A 23860-nucleotide genomic window follows, 5' to 3' on the forward strand; every position below is an offset into this window, starting at 1 on the left:
ATTTTTCATTCACCTGAATCCCCATGTCCTTCTTGGCAGGCGTGTGCTTCCTTCCTTCATCATCCTTCTTGTACTGACACTGGGGATTGCCCTTGTCCAGGTGAAGTACCTTACACTTGGCCTTGTTTAACCTCATGAGGTTAATATGAGCTCAATTCTTGAGCTTATCCAGTCCCTCTGGATGATAATATTAATAATTACAATAAATTTTTAGATATTTTGTAACTATAATATAATTGTGACTGTTTGGGTCCTCATATCTTCAGCCAAATAACCCAAATTCTTATGAGAAAAACACAAACATTAATCTGCATTATTTTAATGCAGATATTTACACAACAGTATTGACTCTAAGGCGCTGCATATCTGTTTTAGTTGATAAAGGCAAATACATTGAATAAAACCTGTGGAGTGTACCTCCCATACAGGTGTTTTCAGTATGTACAATAATTCACAGTGAAATCCACTGCAGTATTTCCCATAGACTTATTATATCAACGTTTTGCCCACTATGCACATTCCAGTGATCTATCACCTGAATAAACTTCTCAAGTAATTATTTCCATTTTTTCATTTTGTTCATTAAAATATTATTCAGATTTAGAATGCCTGTTTGCTCTGAAGCAATTTTACAATGTAAAAATAGTTTTTATAAAGACAAAAACCTGTCTACTTCAGTTGAATAATGATTCTTATGTATATCCATCTGTGTCTAAGTAGCTAATAGGCATCATCTTACAGTCTAATTCAAATGCATTGTATATCCATTTAGGGCAAAACTGAAAAAGGAATGGTTTTATGTCAGAAATGTAGACATCTTGCTTAAGCGTGTTTGTCCTGTGCAATTATTTATGAAGTATTTGCAATATGCTGGAGTCACTACATTCTTTTGTACTTATAAAATACATGTCATTAGTAGATGAACTTCCAGATTTTCTGCCTGGCTTCAATTATTTCACTTTGATAACATAATTAATGATACATATGTTAGCAGATATGGCAAGTTAGCATAGTATACAACAATAATAAATCTGAATTATCCTAATAAGGAAGCTTACTTTTTTCCCTGTTATTTCTTATACTGCCTGATTCCATCCCAACCAGCTGGAAACACTTTATTCAATTTTATACCATTTTTAAATGAGTCAAACCTGAAAAAGAATAAGAACCAAAATCCTACCAACTCCACCAGTAAGAGAACTACCAGTAAAATGGTTACACTTCATCAAATAAAGAGCTACTTGGCTGTATAGAAAGGGTACTGACTTTTAGACCATCTTTCAAATGGTCGTACAGACTAGCCTCAAACAGATTAAATTATAGGAACACGATTCTAGTGAAAAAGGCTGGAACAAATTAAGTGAGGTCTGTTTATGAATTAAAAGTGTATATTCTCTTTAACAAGCAGAAGTCAAAACAATCATTATTTAACACACTCACTACAATACCCGTAGGCAAAAAGAGGCTTACAAATAACAGCTTTGAGAAAAATAATCTTATTATCAAGACCTCATTTAGCATACTTACATTTTTCTCAGCTCATGGATTAATTTGTAAATACAATGTGTATTATAGAGAGTGTCTTTCTTTTCCTTGTTGTAAGATACGAGACTCATACTAATTACATGCAGATAGGGAATGTGTGTTTGTTTTTCTTTGGTATAATTTTAGAATTACCTATTGATTGCAAAATATCTTATTCCAATAGCAAGTCATCACAGCATCAGCACATTAAGAAAAAATTCTCCTTTCTAATTGCTTGGTTTGTAAAATACACTGTACACAACAAGGAGACTAACAAAAACAGATGTACTGTCAGCCGAAGGGAAATATCTGCATGACAAGTCAGCCCAGGAGAGGTTTACTTTAGCATAGAAATGCAATCACTAATGTACATTATCATTCTTCATCACTCTGTTCTCTGCTTAGTGTTTTTGCTCTCATCTTCCAAAATCCTGTGTGCTACTAGAATTGGTATGTATCATTTATAGAACACTATATGACACTTCAAATGCTTAGTGGATCACCCAAATGAGAGATGAGGGGGTTGCTATATGGTTTTTTACACCTGGGATTTGCCCCTCAGAATGTGGAGGCGTGTCTGGAGCAGCATAAGCAGGTGTAGAAGTCAGCTTTCATCTCTCCAAATGAATTGCAAAAATAGGGCAGAGCAGATATTTAACAAAGTGCCAAAGAAGTTCTTACAGCCTGCCCATGAAGGCAACAGTAACCCAGGTTCTTGTTAATAGATCCCTTGGGGTGGATTGGAACAAAACAACACTGAATGTTCAACGTTTATAAATATATATATATATATATATGTGTGTGTATAGGGCTTTTTTAGAATAATTTGGTTGCAATGGAAAGGAGGTATGTAGCCATTTTAGTTATTATGTAGAAAAATAAAGCAATATAAAAACACAAAAAGGACACTTTCAAAATTGTGTAAGGAAAAGAAAGAAGAAAGAAAAAGAAAAAAAAGAAAGCGAAAGAAATCGAAAGAGAAGAAAGAAAAAGAAAAAGAAAAAGAAAAAGAAAAAGAAAAAGAAAAAGAGAAAGAGAAAGAGAAAGAGAAAGAGAAAGAGAAAGAGAAAGAGAAAGAGAAGAAAGAAAGAAAGAAAGAAAGAAAGAAAGAAAGAAAGAAAGAAAGAAAGAAAGAAAGAAAGAAAGAAAGAAAGAAAGAAAGAAAGGAAAGGAAAGGATAAGAGTAGAAAAATATCATTGCTCATGGATCCAAGGCCAAGACTTGAGTATTGCAATTTCAATGTCCATTGGTTGAAGTGATGGTCGCAGTCTTGATCTGTAAGAAATGTATGTATCCAAAGAAGAAAAAAATCCTGAAAAATTTTAAAGGAAAGACAAAAGTAACTTCATAGTACTTGTAGAATACTTAAGTTAGGATATTGAAGTTCTATTGGTTCCTTTGCTCTCCTTCTCCCATTTATTCTCCCTCTCTACTTCTCATCCCCCTTCCTCATATCACTCTTCACTTCTCCCTTTTTCCTCTCTCTCTCCCTTGAATTATAAAAGTAATAATACATTCAGACAAGTGAAAAACTGAGGCCAAAGTCCTATAGAAAAAATACTTTGTGCACATTTAATTTTCATGTTTCCTGAGTGTTAAGATGACAGTTGAAGCAAAATGTAATACCTGAAATTTGTTTAGATTATTCACATATTTTTACATTATTCATATATTTTAGCATAGATGAGAAAGGGAGGGGACATTAAGAAGAGGGGTAGAGAAAATGAAAAGAAAGCAGCATTATTAAAGTACTGCATGTTTGTATTTCCATAAATGCTTGGTGTGGCATAATTTTCCTCAAAAAGTAAGAACTGTTTATGGGGAGCAGCTAAGGGAGCTGGGGTGATTTAGTCTGGAGAAAGAAAGGCTCGTGCAGTCCTTACTGCTCTCTTTACCTTAAAGAGGTGGTAGAGAAGTGGAGGTTGGTCTCCTCTCCCAAGTAACAAGCAATAGCTCAAAAGGAAACAGCTTCAAGTTGTGCCAGGAGAGGTTTAAATTGGATATTGGAAAATTTATTCACTGAAAGAGTCATCATGCAGAGGAACAAGCTATCCAGGGAAGTTGCTAAGCCACCATCCCTGGAGGCATTTAAAAAATAGATGTGGTGCTTAAGGATGTGGTTTAGTAGTGAACTTGGCAATATTAGGTTAATGGATGGACTCAATGATATTAAGAGGAATCTCCAACTGACATGAATCCACAAGTTCTGAAACAGTATGAAATTTTCATTTAAGTTGTTAAAATGATTGCAGCCTGTTAGGGAGTGAAGTATCTATCTTATGAAAAGGCCAAGAAAATCTTTGGCAGCAGGCTGGCCAGTTTGCTGAGATGGGCTCTAGAATGAAGGACTCGGAGGATGGGGTCCAAACAGGAAATTTTAAAATTATGCAAGGACCATAATGGATTTCTGACTTTTTCTAGAGCATCAAATAGCAAAATTTTCCTTAGTTAACCATCTTAGTTGGTGAATATTCCTCCACAATAGGATCTGGTGATATTAACTGCATATAAGTTCTAATTAAGTACATTCTATCTACTTTGTTGAATATATAAGCTCTACTGTGTGTTGGTTCATTTCTTTACAAGAAACAGCTGAAATTCATATTCTAATATAAAAGCAGTAGTTCATAAATGTATGCTAAATGTGACAATCTTGTTTTAAACTATAAAGCCTAGCAGTCAGCTACTTTCCTCTATTCAGCTGTTTTTTCTTCCAAAACTTTTTGAAGAGATGTTAGATGGATCATGAAGCAGATAATGCACTTCCCATTGACTCTTAATTGGTAAACTTGAGTAACAATTGCAAACATAAGGGTAGTAGTGGAAGACTAAACATATTTATATCATATCCCTCTTCCAATATCTGCCAATATTTCTACAACTGTTTTTTCTCTTACTCTTTCCTGGAGTCTTATTTACTCCCTCTCACAAGTTTCACATGCCTTCATCTCTTGGTGCCCACTGTGTTTATATTTTCTCATAATTTTCATGTACCCTTCCTCACTTCTATATCACTGTTAACAAATGTTTCAGCCTAAACTAGTTTCAGTAATCTATAATAAATTTCAATCTTTTGCGCATTTCATCCCCCAAAGCTTCATTTAGGCCATGCAAATTAATCCCTTATTTGGGGAATATAAGTCAGAAGTTTAGGTGTCTTGGGATTTCTCTTTAATGAAAAGGAAAAATACATGTGTAGCCTACATGAAAGGAGAATCCATTTCTGTTGTTCTGATGCCTCAGCAGTGTGGGAAATGTGGCAATACTTTTATCTCAAAGAACAGAATTTAATATTTTGATTTGCATGGGAAGATCAAGGTGCTTTGTACATTTTATCCAGATATTTGATTTAGGAAATTAACACAATTGATATTAGGGTATTAAAGATTGGTTCTTATTTTGCTTTATATAAATCACCTTTGAAATCTGAAAGAAATGGAGAAAGAATACACGAGTGACAAACATGTAATTAAAATTATTATTTGCTGTTCTACTAGGGAATTATTTCAATGGCAGAATTATCATGTGCATGTAGTTAATCTTTTCTGGTTTATGTACTAAAAAGCACTCAATGCCAGTGTATTTGTCTTTGTTCTATTCTATTGTGATTTTTCCTCACAGAAACCCTGATCCAATGACAAGTTTAATAGAAGTGTTCCTGTGACTTCAAAGGATTGACTCAGAGAGAGAGCAAAATGCCAGCTGAAAATTCTGTGAATAAAAGTACATTATCTCCTCAACATGACCAGCATGAATGTGTCACAGAGAAAGATCATGAATAACTTATGATTCACTGGAAGCAAGAAAAGCAGTCTTTGAACTCTAGTAATTGCATTTGGTAGTTTGCACTTAACAGCTATTAAACTTGCAATTGCTGAATTACGTTTCAGGTGTTATTAGGTGTGTAAAGATTCACCATGCTTCAAATAACAGAAAAAAAGCATCAGACTATAACTCTTATAGCATGTACATTTCTATAGCGCATTATAGTGAGGTATAGATGTAGAAAAGTAGTAATGTAGAATAAGTTGTTGCAAATAAACGGGGGGACGAAATAAAATATATGCAAAAGTTGCATATATTTTTCAAAATGTCTTCAAAAGAAGAGACGGCTAGAAAACATTTTGCCTGTTGTACACTTCTTTTCAGTTTTCTAATAACTTGAAATAAAATGAAACTTTCTGCCTTCAAAGAGAATTATATCAGGAAATAAAAGCATGGAAAATCATGTGCGGATATCAGATGTACCTGCTTTTGAATGTTAGACCTTTCCATTAGAAGATCAAGGCTGATATTTAGATTTGCTCCATATTTTTATCTTAACATTAATAAAATAAATAACAGAGTTCTTTCCTCAGTTCTATAAATATGTTTAACAACAGAGCATCTTAACAGTGTTCACATAGACTTAGACTTTTGCGGATGGAGAGGCAAAAACTACTTCTATAGATACTTCTATAAAATGAAAATATTTTTTCCTATAACAGTACATATTTGAATGGGTTTTTTTTTTAAACATTTTGAAGTCCTTTGAGGAAAAAAAGTAGCATCCTCCACAGAAGTCAAGTTCTTTTTCTTTCTGTAAGGCTTCTTAACCATATTTATATAAAAAAACCCACTCCAACCAAGGAAAATTTCTCAGGAGGCAGAAGAGGGTGAGAGAAGGGAGAGAGGAAAAAAAGAAAATAAGTGGAATGGTAGGGGAAAGGAAAATAAAAATACTAAATTGTCAGGCCTCCCTTAGGCACATGGCACAAGCATGTCTTTACTTCAGAGATGTTCCTACTGAAAGTTTTTAACACAAGATCATTTTCATCAGAGATGTGACTGTTTAGTTACCTTCTAAGTTTGGATCCCCATCGGACTGTATGGAAATAACTGTCAGTCAGGACAAGTCTGTTTGGATCTCAGCATACAAATAAGCATATTATGCTTTTTGTGTGCAAGCCCTTGACACCTGCTCTTTTTCTGCTATGTGTGATAGATATTTTATGCACAATGTGAATCTCTATATCATATACAGCTCTATGCTGTCTATAAAGTGCCCACTGGTATCACTGCTAAGAGCTCTGTATATTAAAAAAATGAAGAATATGCAGCTGAACACCTGAAAATTATTTAGCAAAAGTTAAATTCACTGATAACCTCTTAACACAGTTATTCCAAACCCTTTCTTGAGGCAGTTATTGAAATCCATAGAACATATTTTTATTGAATGTCAGTGCACATATATCTTTTCTATCCCCTACATTATTTCAAGCTTACTTAACAAACTATCCCCTCCATTTGGGGGCAAATTTTTTTAAAAAATGAATTTTATTTAAATGAATGGATAAAAAAACCAAATCAACACTCTATTTTATTAGTATATTCACAGTTGGACTGAAAATACCCACTACCACAATGGTCATTTGAAGCTTTAAGTAAACACAGTTTTGGTGCAACAATGCTTGCTGGTGTCTGACTTTCAAAAAAAACCCAAAAATGAAGGATGCGTTACCTAAGTACCTAAATTGCACACAATTCTTATTTTAAGCAGGACACAGCCTAGAGCAAGCTACTAGAAACTCTGCAAGAAAACATAAAACTGTATACAAAATCTCCCTTGTCAGAAGAGAAACCTGCCTCATTCAAATCCTGTCTACAACTGCTGTAAAAATTGATGCTGAGGGAAAAGAGCAAATTTCAATAAGAAGACCTGAGTTTTGTTTCTTTAAATGTATTTTGGAGCCCTCCGTGTATTTCTCCTCAGTGTATTTATCTTCTATTGTTTGTCCCAGTTTCACCCTGACCAAACCTCAGAAGAAACGACATGACAAACTGGTCCTTAGATGACCTTTACCTATTATTTCATAAAATCATTTCATTTTTCTGGCCTTGAGCTGCTTCCTATTTCTTCCAGGTAGTGTTCAACAATTCTTCTTATATTTAAAAAGACAACCCTCTGCTCCGAAAATCAATTATTACTATAATGATTTTTATATATCACAATTATTTTTTCCTTATTTTATCTCCTTACCAGACCAGCTTATTTATTCACTCCTGTGGAATCACCTGTTGGAACCCTGGCTACCGAGAATTTTAGACTTTCTGTGCTGACAGGCACTGACCCACAAGAGAACATTGCATTTGACCTGAGGCCGTGGAGAAGGCTTGCAAAATTGAATGATAGAACTGGGATTATGGGTTTGTAGTTTGAATAGAAGTGTGTAATATCACATGGTGAAATACCTACAGCTAAAGGTTTTAGAGTATAGTAATATATATAAAGGTAAGATGGAGGTTTTAGGGCGGCTGCTAGTCCTTCTTCACCTTCACAGTTTTGGGTGCTATTGAGTAACTGGATAGAAAAGTCCGCATTGCTGGCACGGGCAGTTGGTTATTGGGTTAAAAGAAGAAATAATTTAGGTGTCATTTCTTAATTGGACAGTTTATTCTAAAAAGATCTTGTAGAGACAGAGATACAGCTCAATTTTGTAGTTGGTTAGAGTGAAGTGCTGTAGAACTCACACTTTGTAAGACTGTAACATAGAGAAGAACTAATAAACATCTGAGTCCAAACAAGAAATACCATCTCGAGCATTTAATCCCAACCTTTCCCAGAGGAAAAAAGAAGGGAAGAATCAAAAATTACTTATTTAATTTTTCTCAGTCTTTTAAAGTTCTAGTAGATCTTTTTTGAGCCATAAGTACTATATCAACACTTGTTACTTGCTATCAAGGCTGCTTTAGGTGATAAAGAAATGGTGATCATTGGTGGACTCATGGTGTTTTTCCATTCTAAGGTCGACAAGGACGTTACCACCAGCTTCTGAATACATTAACCTTAACCAAAATAAATTAAGGGTTAAAGGGATCCATGACAAAGTATGCCACTAGATTCATCTGTTGGAGTGTTTTGATCTGCTTAGAGTAAAATTTGTAACGTCCTATAAAGGTTCCTTCCAAGTGAGTACTGCACATAGCCCTGTAGCCTAGGAAATATGGTGCTGCTATTGCTTGTAAGAGACTGAATGCTGAGGTAACCACAGAGGCCTCAAGATTTATAGGATTTATCTGAGCTTGACCTGCCTGGAACTTTACTAGGCTTCTTTAACTATAACAATAGTTATCTAACAATCAGACGGCTAATAGTTACTTAGAGTGACTAAAAAGTCACTAATAGTGATGAAAACCTATTAGTTTTAGTTTTTGTTTAGCTGTGTACAAAAGAATATTTATGAAAATATTGCACCAGTAATATAAGGAGACACCATGGCTGAAAGCTTTTTAATATTAATAAAGAACTTAGGATTTAGAACATGCATATATACACTTTCTAGTAATAAACCATCTTACTGTCCTGTCTCTCTACAGTGTTACCCAAAATATGTTAATTTGCAGCAGAAGACAATCTGTAAATAAAACTGAAAAGCAGAAGACAGAGACTTGGAGAAATATATTCAGCTTCCAGCTGCTTTTCAAACTAAACTATATGAAATTTAATATATATAATCACTTCAAATATCCTCTTTTTTATTAAATTATATTAAAAGATAGATAGATAATTGGGGCTCTTCTCAGCATGACTCAAATGAAACACTCCTAGAAAACCACCTGGTTTCCAACAGGCTTCCACTCTTTTGGTGGATAATTGCTCAATAAAGCATGAGGATACTTGTTTAAGTGGAAGTCAATAGATTGGAGTGATTGTTCCTACTCCTGAAAAAGATAACCCTGTTAGTGAAAAACAGTGAATTTGACTTTACAGACTCTGCTTCTAGACCAATACCTTTGCTTCACATGTTGAAAAAACTCAGCAGTTTGTTTCCTTCCTAGATGATGGTATGGTATTTAAATTAACATCTAAGTAACTTGCAAATTATTTTCACCTAAGAAACTTTATTTGGATTAAGTACCAAAAGTCTATCAAAAGTAACTGAGAGAACTGTGCTATCCACATGCAGATATCCATTTCAGGAGCATATTAATATCCACTTAACTGTTTTTGTTAAAATCTATGAAAGAATCCTGTAAAAAATATTTAAGAAATGCAGATAAATTAAGTCTGGATGAACTGCTAAGAAATAATGCTATAATTAATACATGAAAAAGCAAGATATTGGACCATCTGATACTTTTCTTTCTGATACTTTTTAATAATCCTAGGAACAAAAATGATTCTCGCCATTCTTTTATGATCATTAACTTGTGATGCAAAAATAATAACAGGTAAATTTTGTCAGGATTTAAAATTTTTAGTTAGACAGCTTTTGTGTAACCATAAATAGCACTTAAATATTCAGTCTCAAATCTACGTAATTGTATGAATTGAGCTGATATATTCAATCACATAAAAAAGAAAATGATAAAAAATCTAAAACACTTGGGTAATTACATATCTTGCTATTACATAACATTGTTGGCATGTCATATGCTTCAGTAATGAATAATTAGAAGTCATCATACATTAACTAATCAAAATCAGGATGGAAACAGTTTAATTTAAATATGATTGAATGCCACTGGTGTGCTCATTTTCCTACCCATTTGAGACTTAACAGAAAAAAACTAATGACCTTTGATGTTTATCCCGTGGAGATTGGCAATGAAGACAAAGTGGTAAATTATGCTTTAAAAAGGATGATGTCTGCAATGCTTTATAGAATTTCAGGCAACTAATTTCATTAGTTATTGTACCCAATTCTTTTTCACTTTCTGTTCACCTGTTCTTAATGGAAAAGATAATTTACTGAGGCAGAAGTCAAGAGAAAAAAAGACTAAATTAAGCAAGAAAGCAATTAATTGGTATGTAGAAAAGGAACCAAGGCCCAATAATGCATTTTTTAGAAAAGGTCAATAAGGCAAACTGTGGCTGAAGAGAGAAACTCATAATGAAAATACTAGAAATGAATAGAAAACTTACTCATTTATAAAGATGTATTTTAACCTTACAAAATAAGAAGGCTATTTATTTCAGCTCTGTTAAGTCCTAATTCAAATTCACTTTGAATGTCTTTCTGCTTTATCGGATGCAATTTGGCATGTATGTCTCAATAATTCTCCTGAAGCTGTTTTGAGATTCATATGGATCAAAAACAAAAGGTTCCAGTGTCAGGTTTTCTTTGACATATTCTCTTTCTTGAGTTTTGCTTATTGCTCACTGTGCTTGTCATCAACCATAGAGTTTTCTTTCCAGCTATCTTGATACTAAATAAAGAAGCATAGGCATTTTAAAGTGTGATTCAGCCACCCAGTTTTAGACACCTGCATTAAGATGAAATGAACTGTTACTGAAAGCTCTATCCCTGTCTAGGGGAGGTACCTGAGCATTTCAGCAGAGCCTCGATGTATTTTAGTTTGTGTTTTGTGGGCTGCTTCTCCCACCTCCAACAGATCATGGCTTTGACCAAGGAGCATCTAAGCCACCACAATCGAATCTAATCTCTGTGGGTGGTGGTTATGAATCTTTCTACTCTTAACCTTTCTCTCTCTTTCTTTCTTTTCCTTGTATGTGTTCTTAAGTGCTATTTTTATGCTTTCACATTGCTGTATTACTATTGATAATAGTGACCCCAATGGCCGTATATGTGATAATAATCACCCCAATGGGTGAATCATGACATCAGTTCTCATGGCTTACCAATTTCACTGTTGCCTTATGGCTGAGTTTAGTTTTAGACTTCTTTATAAATGATGGAAAGAATGAGTACTTCCAGAATTTAAATACCTCATCCTAAAGTTATCAGGTAAAATAGATCAATGGATTCTGGAATATGACTATTAACTAATTAGGAAGTTTACAGGAAAAAGGAATATTTTACCTGACCATTTATTTATATCTTTTAAATTGGCTTTTTAAGGGATGTAGCAGTGTTGGAATAGTTCCAACATAAATATTAAAAGAGTTGATACTTAGATTAAACAAACTTCAGCTGGATGTTTTAATGTCTGCTTCAAGAGATGGCCATAGGCATCCAAGTTTTGACAGTACTGGAGCCTTCTTCATAGGCTGCTACCATTTTCCTGTCTGTTCCCAGATCTAACACAGAACTGCCCTTTCCCTTCTGACAGGATTTGTACAAGATAATGCCAGAGAAGAATAAAATCAACAAAAAAGAGGATCATTCTGTATGAATGAATTTGTAAGCAGTCTACAATCAGTGAAGAAAGAGGAAAATGCAGTTTCCATTATTCTCTAACAGGCTGCCTTCGATGAGTCATCAAAGAAATATTTGAAAAATTCTTTAAGTCAAATGATCAAATAATGAAAATTATGACAAGTGCTTTTTCTGACAGTACATTTAAATACTATTAATTTAGTCTAATTTATATCAGTGCATAAATAACACTGCATGAACACTTGAGAATCTTGAAACACTGTCTCTTCTCTTTATGCATTCACCACAAATTTTGAACAAGTTTATTCAAACATTTAAGCACATGAGATCTTGTTTTCTGGGATCAATACAGGTCAAAAAGGATAAAGTCTTAGGCATGCTAAATATACACTTTTGCAGAGTGTACTCAGATATTCAGGTTTTCACTTAATTGAAGGAGGCTCAGTGAACTTCATTGACAAAAACTTCACAGACACTGATGTTTTCTTTGTTGAATATTAAACTCCTCTATCTTCTCTTATGATTTAAGTCATACTGATTTGTAATCTGACTTTAAAACAAAATGTCCATTTTCTGTTTGTTAAGAGGAATATGCTAAATTACAGAAGTTAACAATTGCAAAAGAATGAGAAAAATACAGTAAAATATCCATATAAATATATATTAAATATATACTTGTTCAAATTTCTCATTTCTCCATTCTCTTAAGGTCCTGGAGTTATTATTTTTTTCCTAGGTTTAAAGAAAATGCAATTTTTACTCTTACCAGTCCTATGGAAAAGAGTCATACCTATGTTTCTTAAAGGTTCTTCTCCACCTGCTTAGTTTTTCATGTGAGAAATATTCTTTGAAGAAGGTCTGAAATAACTTTAAGTGTTAAGTATGTCTTTGTACATTTGCCTGCTTTTGTAACTTTTTAAATTTAGTATATGTTTTATTCACAACAAAGACTATTTTACAAAGCTCTTTTTCAAGAATAGAGTAGAATGAAATGGAATGGATTGGATTGGAGTGGAATGGAATAGAATAGAATGCTGCAATAACTCTGTGGAGACATTTGTATTTACCAATCAGTTCATTTAATTCTACTGTGAAGTTTTTCACCTTTTTGGTTTTTGCCAAAGAAAATTTAGTACTTTTTTCAACACCATAAATCTTATATACAGGCATACAACACATAGATTTAGTCCATTTTTGACTTGTAATTTACATGGTTTGAGTAGCAAGATTTTGATGTATTTTAATACATGATTGCTTCCATTTTTATTTCATGCTTCCTTTTGAAGGAGAATTTTTGAGTATATAGTAAGCGCTATATATGACATGTATCCCATTACTTATCTTTTATGATATACTTATGTACAGACTATTAAATGAACTGTAAGCCAGAATGAGTTGAACTGTTTGCAGAGTCATCCATTAAGAGTACAAGTTTGTAGGGAGCCCAGTTGAGAACAAACAATAGATATTTTCTATTTTAGAAAGTCTGTTACTCTCAAAGCCAGTATATAGAATGCTCAGGGTCAGATACTAAAGTCAATCCAGAGCTCCATAAACACTCTTTTTTAACCTAAATATTCCATTAATTATAAAAATCCAAACAGAAATACTGGTTTTGGGTGCAATCACCTTTAGCAAACTACTATGTGATATATTCTTTGAAAAACTTCTGTTTCTGGGAGAATAACAGTAAGTGAGCAGCATAATCTACCATGGCTGTAAAAATCAATACTACTTCTGATACAGATTGACATTCCTCTATGACTAGTTATATGTCATTTTAATCATAACCCAAGTATTAAATAGAACTTGTCTGGTCTTTGACAGCTTTAAGAGGTAGATGAACTCAGAGAAAATAGCCAAAGGTAGATTTACAGAAGTTTCTGGGCCTTGGAAACACACTCAGTTGACTGCCTTAGCTGTCTAGCACACCACAACCAACTTATGAGTAGGCCAAATCAGTGGCATTTAATGAGCACAAAATATATTTAGTGTTATTGCTTCCATATGTTATCTAGATAAAATTTGTTTCTCTTCTAAATTATTCTTTACTACTTTATTCAACTTTTCTCATCTTTCAAGGTATCATGTAAATAAACCACAGAACTCTATTTTTAACACACCCTTAAAACAGTTTCACAACATATGCATAGCAAATTCCTTTTATTTTCTTCAGAAAAATGTACCTTTTATCCCTCAAATTTCTCAGGTCAAGGAAGAGATGTAACAGGAAAGGCAGTCTTTGAAGTCAGACCAGATAGATCAGAAGTAGATTGATCTGCAAGAGAAAGCAAGGGAGGAAAATAAGAAGAAAAAAAAGCGGCAAGTAGTCTTTAAGTCATTCACAGTAAGATTATAATATATAGAATAGGTTCTTAAGAGATTTGAGATTGTTCTAAAATGAGACCTTGTTTCAGTTGATCAGGTAAGATGTCTGTCACAGTTACAGAAAAAAACTGTCACCTTCCTTTAACAAAAAGAATTTGTCAAGTCAAGTTTTTAAATTGATTTTATATCCTTAAAAAGAAGCAATTATGAACCAAATAAGAATTCCTGTACAATTCTAATGCCATCTCCATCAGAATTCTTGTGATCAGGAAGAATGATGATTTTTATACATGTAAAAATTCATGTAAATAAATTTTACATCAACACTCAAGGCAGATTCAGAAATGAGATGTGAACAAAGAAATGAGCTATACTTCCTAAAATATATCTCAAGTCTAAAAATAGATTATTTCAGGCTTTTTCTATATCACATTTACTACAGCTTTTAACAGAGAGCAATTTATTTGAATTGAAGAAGTTCTAAAGGACAAAATGTGCTAGGTAGTAAAAAACCATGATAGTTGTGAAGGTAGGATCATACATCTGCAATGTGCTGTACCCTTCTAAATTTCAGGATAAACTAAAATTTAAGGGTATATCTAATTCTCTTATAATATTTAAGTTTTTGGTTTGTATTAGTTTTGTTGGATTTGAGATCAGTTTCTCTTTTGTTTGCTTGTTTTGGTTGTTGGGTTTTTTTTTCAGAAAAACCTGCCTTTCTACTGTAAAGCATCACAGTGTAGTTCACAGTAGTGAACTATATTATATTCTTTCAGAGCAATTCAGACAATAAAATACAAAAACTGTGACATGCTATAAATCAAACAACAAAATACCTGAAATACGAAGGAAAGCTATTCTTATTTATAGTATATTTGAATAAAATATTTTCCCTTTACCTCATACAGAGCCTGATAAACTCTGGTGCCCTTAACTTCTCCTTATGGCTGAGATACTCAAAAAATATAGTAGACCTCTTTTTAAACTATTCAGAATTATTGGTCAATCTTTGATTCATATTAAAGGCTACAGCTGAGAGACTCTGAAATTTGGAATAGTCGACATGAATTTCCTACCTGATGTAGGCAATTACAATTATCTGAACAATACATACATGGACTGTCCAGCTGACAATATACTTAAATTAATTTTGATGTAGAGGATCCAGACTCCTCTTATTATAGGCAAGGTCTAAGTTTTCCTTTTTAATTCATAATTTCTAAAACTATGAATAATTGAACCAGGAAACTGACCAACAAATAAACTCATAGGAACAAGGACAATTAAAGCTAGAAGTGCCATCTACACATAAATGGACAATTAAAAAAAAATTATGTTAGTAGGTTACCTAGTCCAATTATCAGCTCAACATAGGCACAATATCAAGTCAGATCCAGCTTCAAAGATCATCAGAATAATCAACCAAAGACAATGATAATTACAGTATTTCCAGTGATGGATATTCCACAGCCTATGTAAGAAATTTGTTTCAGTGTTTGACTACTTTCATTATGATTTTTTTCTTCTAGTATTTAACTGGAAGTTTTGTTGTTCTTGAAACTGGAAATTAAAAGACAAAGCAGAAAAAAAAAACCACCAGACCCCACAAATAAACCAGAAAAAAACCTAAAAAACCTGCAAAGCATGATCAAAAAACCCAAACCCCTGCATCCTTAGGGTTCTTCAGTACTGATTGTGACTCACCTCACAGTAAAATTTCATCACCTCTGTGTCATTTTCATAGTGTGCTCAGCATGTATGGAAATGTTTTCTATGGCTCAGACTTGCAATAGTTTTAAAACTGAGTGAAATTCTTTCCTGAGTAATAATATTGGATCAATTACATCTGTAATCTACATTCCCAAATATACAAGCAATAAAATATGTTCTTTCTTTAAGTCAAAATACATGTGGCTGGCAAAAACTTTTCAGCTAATAAACTTGGTCAGTGTTCAATATGTTTGTTATACGAGTGAAAACATAACATCCTTTTTAAATGGAAAAAACAAAGTAAACATTTCTAAAAGATTTAGTTGTTTTCTGTAAGGAACATTATATAGTTTTAGGAGGACCAGGTATCTGTAATTATTCTGTATATTGTGGAAAATACATTTCACTGGCCTCAGTTAAGTGCTTGATTCATGAATGGTTGTGAACTCTTATAATTTTTTTCCACCATGAACATTTAGGTGACCATTAAATTCAAATCAGTGCCTTATGTCTCACCACATACCCTAGTTAATTAAAAGAAATGTAGAGTTAGAAAAGATGTTCTAGGTCATTAAGTTGACTGGTGTTGCAAGAAGCCAGATTTCATAGGTTCTTTTTAATAACAAGGTTAAGCTGTTTGGCAGAGTGGTAAGAGTTGTGGCTTTTCAAACATTTTTAAAATGTTCAGTGACTTTCCTCTGCTAGTCTGATTGCAAATCTGCTCCTGTACCTCCCTGTACAGATGGTTAAAATATTTTGCTAATTTATAGCCTTAATATACTTAATTCTGTTCTATATGCATTAGGTTTTGAGCCCAAATTGTCTTTGTTAGCTAGTTGTTATCTTTCTTTGCCATTTTCCATGGTGAGTTTTAGAGATCATCTTTCTTTTCAATATTCATTTTGACAGGATAAACCATCCCAGCTCTTTCATTCTACATAAGATGATTTCTCTTCAGACTCCTTATCGTCCAAGCATCCCTCCTCTGTTCTTTCTTCTATTTGCATTGATCCTCTTTGAACTTTTATATGCAGAATGGTAAACTTTGTAAAGTAGCTTTAATATCTTGATATCTCCTTGCCTCTATTAAGCAGGTTGTTCTAGTAAATTCTCCTTCATGTTGCTTTGTCACCTTAATGTTTAATGATTGTTTAGTATATATATCCTCTTTAAAAATTCACCCTTGATAGAATTTTCTTTGGGTTTTCCTTCTCAATCATACTTTGTTTTGCATTTGTGGGGTTTTTTGTTTGGTTGGTTGGTTTGGTTTGAGTGCGGGCTTTTGGCTTTGTTTTTTGTTTGTTTTCAGTTTCAGGAAAATTATTTTTTAAAATATTCAGTTGTTTATATATTGCTCATCAAGACTGCAGTCTTTCAAAGTCTGTCTCAGACTATTTTAATAGGCAGATGATCAAACATTCCTTAAACTGTAGCCTTGTACACTGTTTGAAGTTTTCTGAAGGAAGACTTCTATTTTAACATCTTTTCTGTAAATTAGTTCTTCCTTCCCAAAAGAATAAAACTCTTACCCAGGTTGCAATATTGTAGCTGACAATCAAAGTAATAAAGATAAATTCCAATGCTTACTAAAAAATATACGGAATAGTACTAATATTTCAAGTTAAAATATTTATTGTATTACATCTCAAGTAGGTAGTCTTGAATAGGAAGAAAATTCCCCCCAAAAAAATAAACTGTGAGAAGATTATTATCTTCCAAGAACATGATTCAGAAAAGAGTAATACATATTGCTTGTTCTAAGAAAGCATTTCCACAGCATGTTCTGCAGCCCTAGCAAAAATTGCTTGACATTTTATTTAATAAGAGTAGTGAAGTCCAGTTATTTAAAGAACTTGTGATGAAAAAAACCCAAAAAATTAATTAGCTTTTTGATCAGAGTGAAGGACACACACCAAAGTCTAACAGATGACATAGGAGTGAACACAGGGGTATCACGATTGAAAATTTAAGCAACAGATATACAGCATCATAGGAAATAAGAGTTGGTGTAAATGACAAATAAGAAATGATGGATTGTAATCATCTGTAAAAGGCAATGATGACAAGCAATTTGTGCTTGATATATAAAGAGAACTGAATTGAGTGTTCCTCCAACCTTCTGGCTGAGATTCTCGCAGAGATGGATGCCTTAGGGCCTTTTCACAGATTTCACTACCAATTTATTTTAGTACATGGCAACATTTGATATGCTGCATTCCTTTCTCTTTTGTCCAGTGAGTTTATAATGGTGTAGCTGCATGTGCCACTTGAACATCTTGCATGAAATGAAAGCTATTCAAACAGTGTGTTAGACATTTTAAAAGTCATGTCACCTTTGTTGCTGGGATTTTATAAATTTTTTTTGGTTACAGAGTATTTAGTGGAATGTAATAATCAATTCCTTGGTTTTGTTTGCATTTAGCCTTTACAATTGGCTCAAAATATCATGTTTATGAAATAATCACTTCTGAAATTTCCATTTTAATTTTTTCAGCTTCACTTGGTAAGTGAACTTATGCTCACTTGTCTTCAAGTACTAATTTTCACTAGTCCTTGGGTTTCTGCCTTTAGTAGTTTTGACCACATTTAGTTGCTTTTAATTTTTAAAGACGCTTACGAGAATCCTTTTTTTCTGGAATAAAGAATACCATTAAGGATCTACAACTTCAGAAAAATGGAAATCACAAGGGAGCATTAATTACCTGACTGTCTCAGTAATGTCAGCATTAATATAGCATGAAGTATGAGTGTCTGGAGACAACACAGCATCTTCATGATCATATGAGAAAGAAAAACATTTAGAATAGAAGCTTGGAAAAGGTGGAACTATTATAATGAGGAATCATGATATAATTGCTAAAAGCCATAATCTTTTGTACTTTACTTCTTCAAATAAAAATTAAAACATATTTGAGACAAAATTAGTTTGACATGGATATTTTATTCCTTTCAGGAATTAAAAAAAATCACAAACTCCTTGGCTTTTGCAGCCAGGACTGTGTTGTTTCCGACAAAAATATTTATGATGTCATAAGGATTTTTTTTGCTTCAGATACATTCAGCTGCACAAAAATTTTTCATTTCAGCAACTAATGAACTGAATCAAGAGTTAGGGATATTGCAAATACAGATTTCTTTTTGTTCCAGATAGTATGCATCTAAGTGAAAATTCTTGGTCTGCCTAAATTTCGTAAACATAAGCTGTGATAACATGTATATTTAATATGAAATAATAATCTCAGGGTTCATTAGGATGATATAGAGTTCTTTTTAGAACAAATACAGGCACAGCATTAAGATTGCTAAAATCTTTGAAAGAAAATGACAGCATTATCTGGCATTGTGTGAGTGTAAATATGTATTGCATTTCTTGCCAATGATGCCTTTTTTTTTTAATCTTCATGTTAGGATATGCCTAAGGCTTTGTTCTTGTCCATCTCTTGCCCTCATCTTTCTTCCTCTAAGAAGTTTTACTGAAAATTTGGTTATTGATCATCACATATATGGATATCATCGTCCTTCAAATGACATCTCATGTTTGTCTATGTTTTGATTTGTGTTAACATCTTGCACATAATTAGCTTCCTATTTGTTGCTAAAACAAATTAAATACATCTTCGCTACCTGAAATATCATTAACGCTGTGTGTTTGCTAAATATTTTTAAAGAAATGTAAAGCCTGATAAATATTTTACTTGAATAACTGTGACTCTTTTACAGCCCACTACATTTCTCAATAAATATTCATTCATTAACTCTATTATATTTAAAGATGTTTAGAATGTGTTTTTCATACAATTGAGGATGTTTATATGATTAATTCTTAAAAATGCTTGTAAGCATTTTTCTCAACAATGCACCTGTTAGGTTTAATGTTTATATTCAAACATCTAAACTTAGGTATTGTTGCAGTCGTAGTGGAAATCTTAAATTATCAAACCAAAACCAAGACGTGTATCAATGACAGAGGTGTCTTAGCTCTGTTTCAGTTTGCACCCTAATTTTTGAGCCTGTTTGAATCAAAGGACATCAGGGAAGCATTGTCCAGGGAATTACACTACTGATCACTACACTGTTGTCCAAAAATACTTCTGTTTTAGAGTAGAATGAATTGTTGTCTGTGTTGACTAAAAGGCTGCAGTCAGCTTGCCTGCAGAGAGTCTACTTTAGGCAACAAAGTGCCAGTGAAGGCAGCTGGAAGGTGAGACAAATTTCCTGTGGGAGACTTCTGCCTTCTGGAGTAAAGATTTCATGTTCAAAAAATTATTTAGAAGACCATAAATGCTGATAAATGTTTGTCAAGGAGTGAATAAATTGAGCTCTAGACCACTGCCGCTTCTTATAGATACATGTGTGTGCATGTATGTGTCTATGCATGTGACAGAGAATGGCAGAAAAAAATATCTCTGTAATTAAACACATTATCTATGCTTAAGAGAAAAATATTATGGCTAACACTCAAGAGCTTTTTTTTTTCTCCATCTTTTAAACTTTGTTCTTTCTCTGGTGTTATCATTGAAATCAAATTTACTTCAAAATATGAATAATTCTTGTTTTTCTTACTATATTTCAAAGCAGCCTTATGTGTCATTACCTCCTTTGATACTAATATTTCTGTAAACATATTTTTCTGCATATACATTATGTGATTGTCTTCTTTGAGAAGGATACCTAGAAGGAGTCTCAGTATAAGTGCAGAATAAATTTAAATTCAATTTCTTTATCCATGAGGCATTTGACATAACATTTCTGAGTATACATTACTGTCTATAAAATGTCTCTAATTATCTCATAGTATAAGTACATAATTATATGAGATTTAACTACAAAACAAAAATTCAGACATTACAAATAAAATGCAGCTATATTTTCAGAAGATATTATTTTGGTAAGAACTATAGTTTAGATTTAGATTAAGAAATAATAATGGAGTGGGATTTTTTTGATAGACAACTAAGTGCATGAGTTATAGGCATTTCAGATAAATTTTCAACATAAAAATATCCTTTGGTGAAGCAGAATACAGTTTTGAAACTTCTTTCAGGGACAGAAGGAGTCAAGTAAAAATTCTTATTGTTAGGAATTTAGTTAAACCTGCTATTGTGGGACATAAAAAGAATAAAAATCAAAACAGATTTGGATTGGGGAGTTGTTGTTTGTCTTTTTTTGCAATTTCTTTTGCCAGAGTGAACGAATTCAAATTATATCATGGTGCAGGACAAATCCTTTGATAATAGGTTTGATAATTTTATATTTGATTACAGGTTGTGTCATCTTCTTTTATGGCAAGGTGACCTTGCCCTAACAGATAAGGGAAAAGCTGTGAATCTAGATTTCTTTCTATGTTGTTATCTTATTACAAAAGTTCCATACCCCCTCAGTAATTTCTCATGGGCAGAGCCTCACAGCAGTGACTCCTACTCCTCCTTGTTCACGGCCAACAAACTCCAACTCTCTCCTTAACCAGCCAACCCACTATTTCATAGTACTCATCCTTATTAGACACAGCTGTGGCCTGTTAAGGGCAGGCCTGTTCTTAATCCTTGGTAATTAGTACAGGTGCAACTCCTCAGGGGTGAGATTGCCTTCTGCAGTATTTCTATTTTCCTACATTCCATCCCCCCACATATCTAGACTTTGGTGAAGCATTTGACATCATCTCTTACAGCATGGTCCAGAAGAAACTGCCAGCTCAAGGCTACAGTTGGTGTACAGTTCACTGGGTAAAAATCTGTGTGGATGGCCAGGCCCAGAGAGTGAAGGTGAATGGATCAGAATCCAGTCAGTGCCTTGTTGCCAGTGGTGCTCTCCAGTGCTCAGTATTGGGCCCAGTCTTGCTTAAAATCCTTATTGATTATTTGAATGAGGGGATTGAGTGCAGCCTCAGTCAGTTCATGGATGACACCAAGTTGGTTGGGAGTGTTGATCTGTTGAGGATTAGGAAGGCTCTGCAGAGGGATCAGGAGAGGCAGGATTGACAGCCTGAGGCCAACAGCACAAGATTCAGTAAGGTGAAGTTCTGAGTCCTGCACTTGGGTCACAACAACACCATTCAACACTGCAGGCTTTGGACAAAGTGCCTTGAGAGCTGCTCAGCAGAAAGGGACTTGGGGATGCTGGTTGATGCACAGCTGAACATGTGCCCATGTGTGCTCAGGTGATGAAGAAGGCCAGTGGCATCCTGGACTGTATCAAGAACAGTGTGGCCAGCAGGACCAGGGCAGTGATTGCTCCCCTGTAATCGGCACTGGTGATCTCAAGTACTAAGTTGAGTTTTGGGCCATTCACTTCAAAAAGGACATTGAAGTGTTGGAGGGTGTCCAAAAAGGGCAACAAAGCTGGCGAAGGGTCTGAAAAACATGACCTATGAGGAGCAGCTGAGGAAAATTGGGTTGTTTAGTCTGGACATGAGGAGGTTCAGTGGAACTTTACTACTCCCTACAACTACCTGAAAGGAGGTTGTAGTGATATAGGGATCATTCTCTTCTGCATGTCTTAAGAAAAAGGACAGGTGGAAATGGCCTTAAGTTTTTCTGGGGGAGGTTCAGATTAAATACTAGAAGAATTTTTCACTGAAATGGTCTGTAGACATTGGAATAATTGGCCCCGGGAGGGGGTGGAGTCACTGTCTCTAGAGGTGTTCAAGAAATTTCTGAATGTGACACCTGAGGATGTGTTTTAGAGATAATTATGGTGTTGCTGGGTTGATGATGATGGTCTCTTTGTGATTCAGTGATATTTATTTGGCTTGTGTTTGCTCATTTCTGCCCAATCACTTCTGTCTTTACTTATCTTTTTCTTGTATTATATGGAGATCTTTCTGTTATATTACATTCTTTGTATCTCTTTTTGTTCTATTATATAAGAGATTTTTCAGCACCACCATGGCTTTGAGGCTCAACCATGCCTTGAGCTCGTTCCGTTGGAGCCCAGTGCCCAGCACTGCAAAGTTCCAGTCACTCCTCACTAAAGTTGCCCTCCACTGTTAAATGCCATCTGTAGAAACACAAACTTAAATACAAATGTGCATTAAAAATACTTGCTGATTTGTTTAACAAAGGACAAGGTATACAACTCCAGACCTTCCTCCATTTTCATGTGTATAAAAAACACAAGTATCCCATATGTATAGTGCACCTGTCTGTATAGTGAGGGGTTTTTAGCTCCTACAGTTTTGTATCAAGTAAATGTGTGGTGCTACCCTAATAATCAATGCCACATCCAGTGTGAAGCAGTAAGAAGTGCACAGCCAGTGCTTTGTAATGACTCTATAATACTTCAAGGACATAACACCGAGGGAACATTCATTACATTTTGCATAAAAGTCATCCTTTCCTCTTACTTCTTGCATCTGTTAGATTAAAACTGCAAGACTTAAAGGCCACTAGTGATGCATGTCACTTGATCATTAGCCCATTTTGAGTTGGGAAGACTTCCAGGGAAGTTTCCTGAGGTCATTATCAGATGTTTTATATACCTGTGTAAAAAGAACTGAGTAACAGATTCTGGGTTTTGTCAAAGGTGTCCCTGCTGGTCCTGCCCAAATGGCACAGAATGTCTTACATCCCCACACGAGACAGGCATAATATCGAACCTCATTTTTCCCAGGACTCCATGTGAGAGGCTTCAAATAGGTTCACTGCTTTATTCAAAACCAAAAGTTCTGCAATATTATGAGGACTATACTGAAGTGGGTTTTTTTGTTTGTTTGGTTGGGTTTTTTTTACAGAGTGAAAACACTGTTATGTGCTTTATTCTCCAATGAATTGCCTGTGGGCTTGTTTCACTTTTTGAGACTGCAAGGGCTACTGGGACAGCCATGAGGGATTATATAGAATGTAAAGAGACAAAACTGTTACACTTCTGTCTGTGTTTGAGGTCGTGGAAACTAGACTCTTGAAGGGAGATGTGTAGAAATGGCTGAAAATAGAGTTAAGGGAGAGAGCTAACAGTTAAGGATAAGGGATGGTCTGGGATCCTCTACTCAAAATCATGGCAGTTTTATTTACACTGTAGATCTACTCAGGTGTTTCTTTCCATAATACTTTGTGATCAAACAGCTTTTAAATTTTGACATTAAGGTATGATACTAAGGAAAAAAACAGAAGTTTTAAAGACAAAGGAAACTCCAGACATAGAGTGTGTATGTGTGTATATATATATATATATATATATATATATATATATATATATATAT

The sequence above is a fragment of the Haemorhous mexicanus genome, chromosome 2 (genome assembly GCF_027477595.1).
Source record: "Haemorhous mexicanus isolate bHaeMex1 chromosome 2, bHaeMex1.pri, whole genome shotgun sequence".
Taxonomy (NCBI): domain Eukaryota; kingdom Metazoa; phylum Chordata; class Aves; order Passeriformes; family Fringillidae; genus Haemorhous; species Haemorhous mexicanus.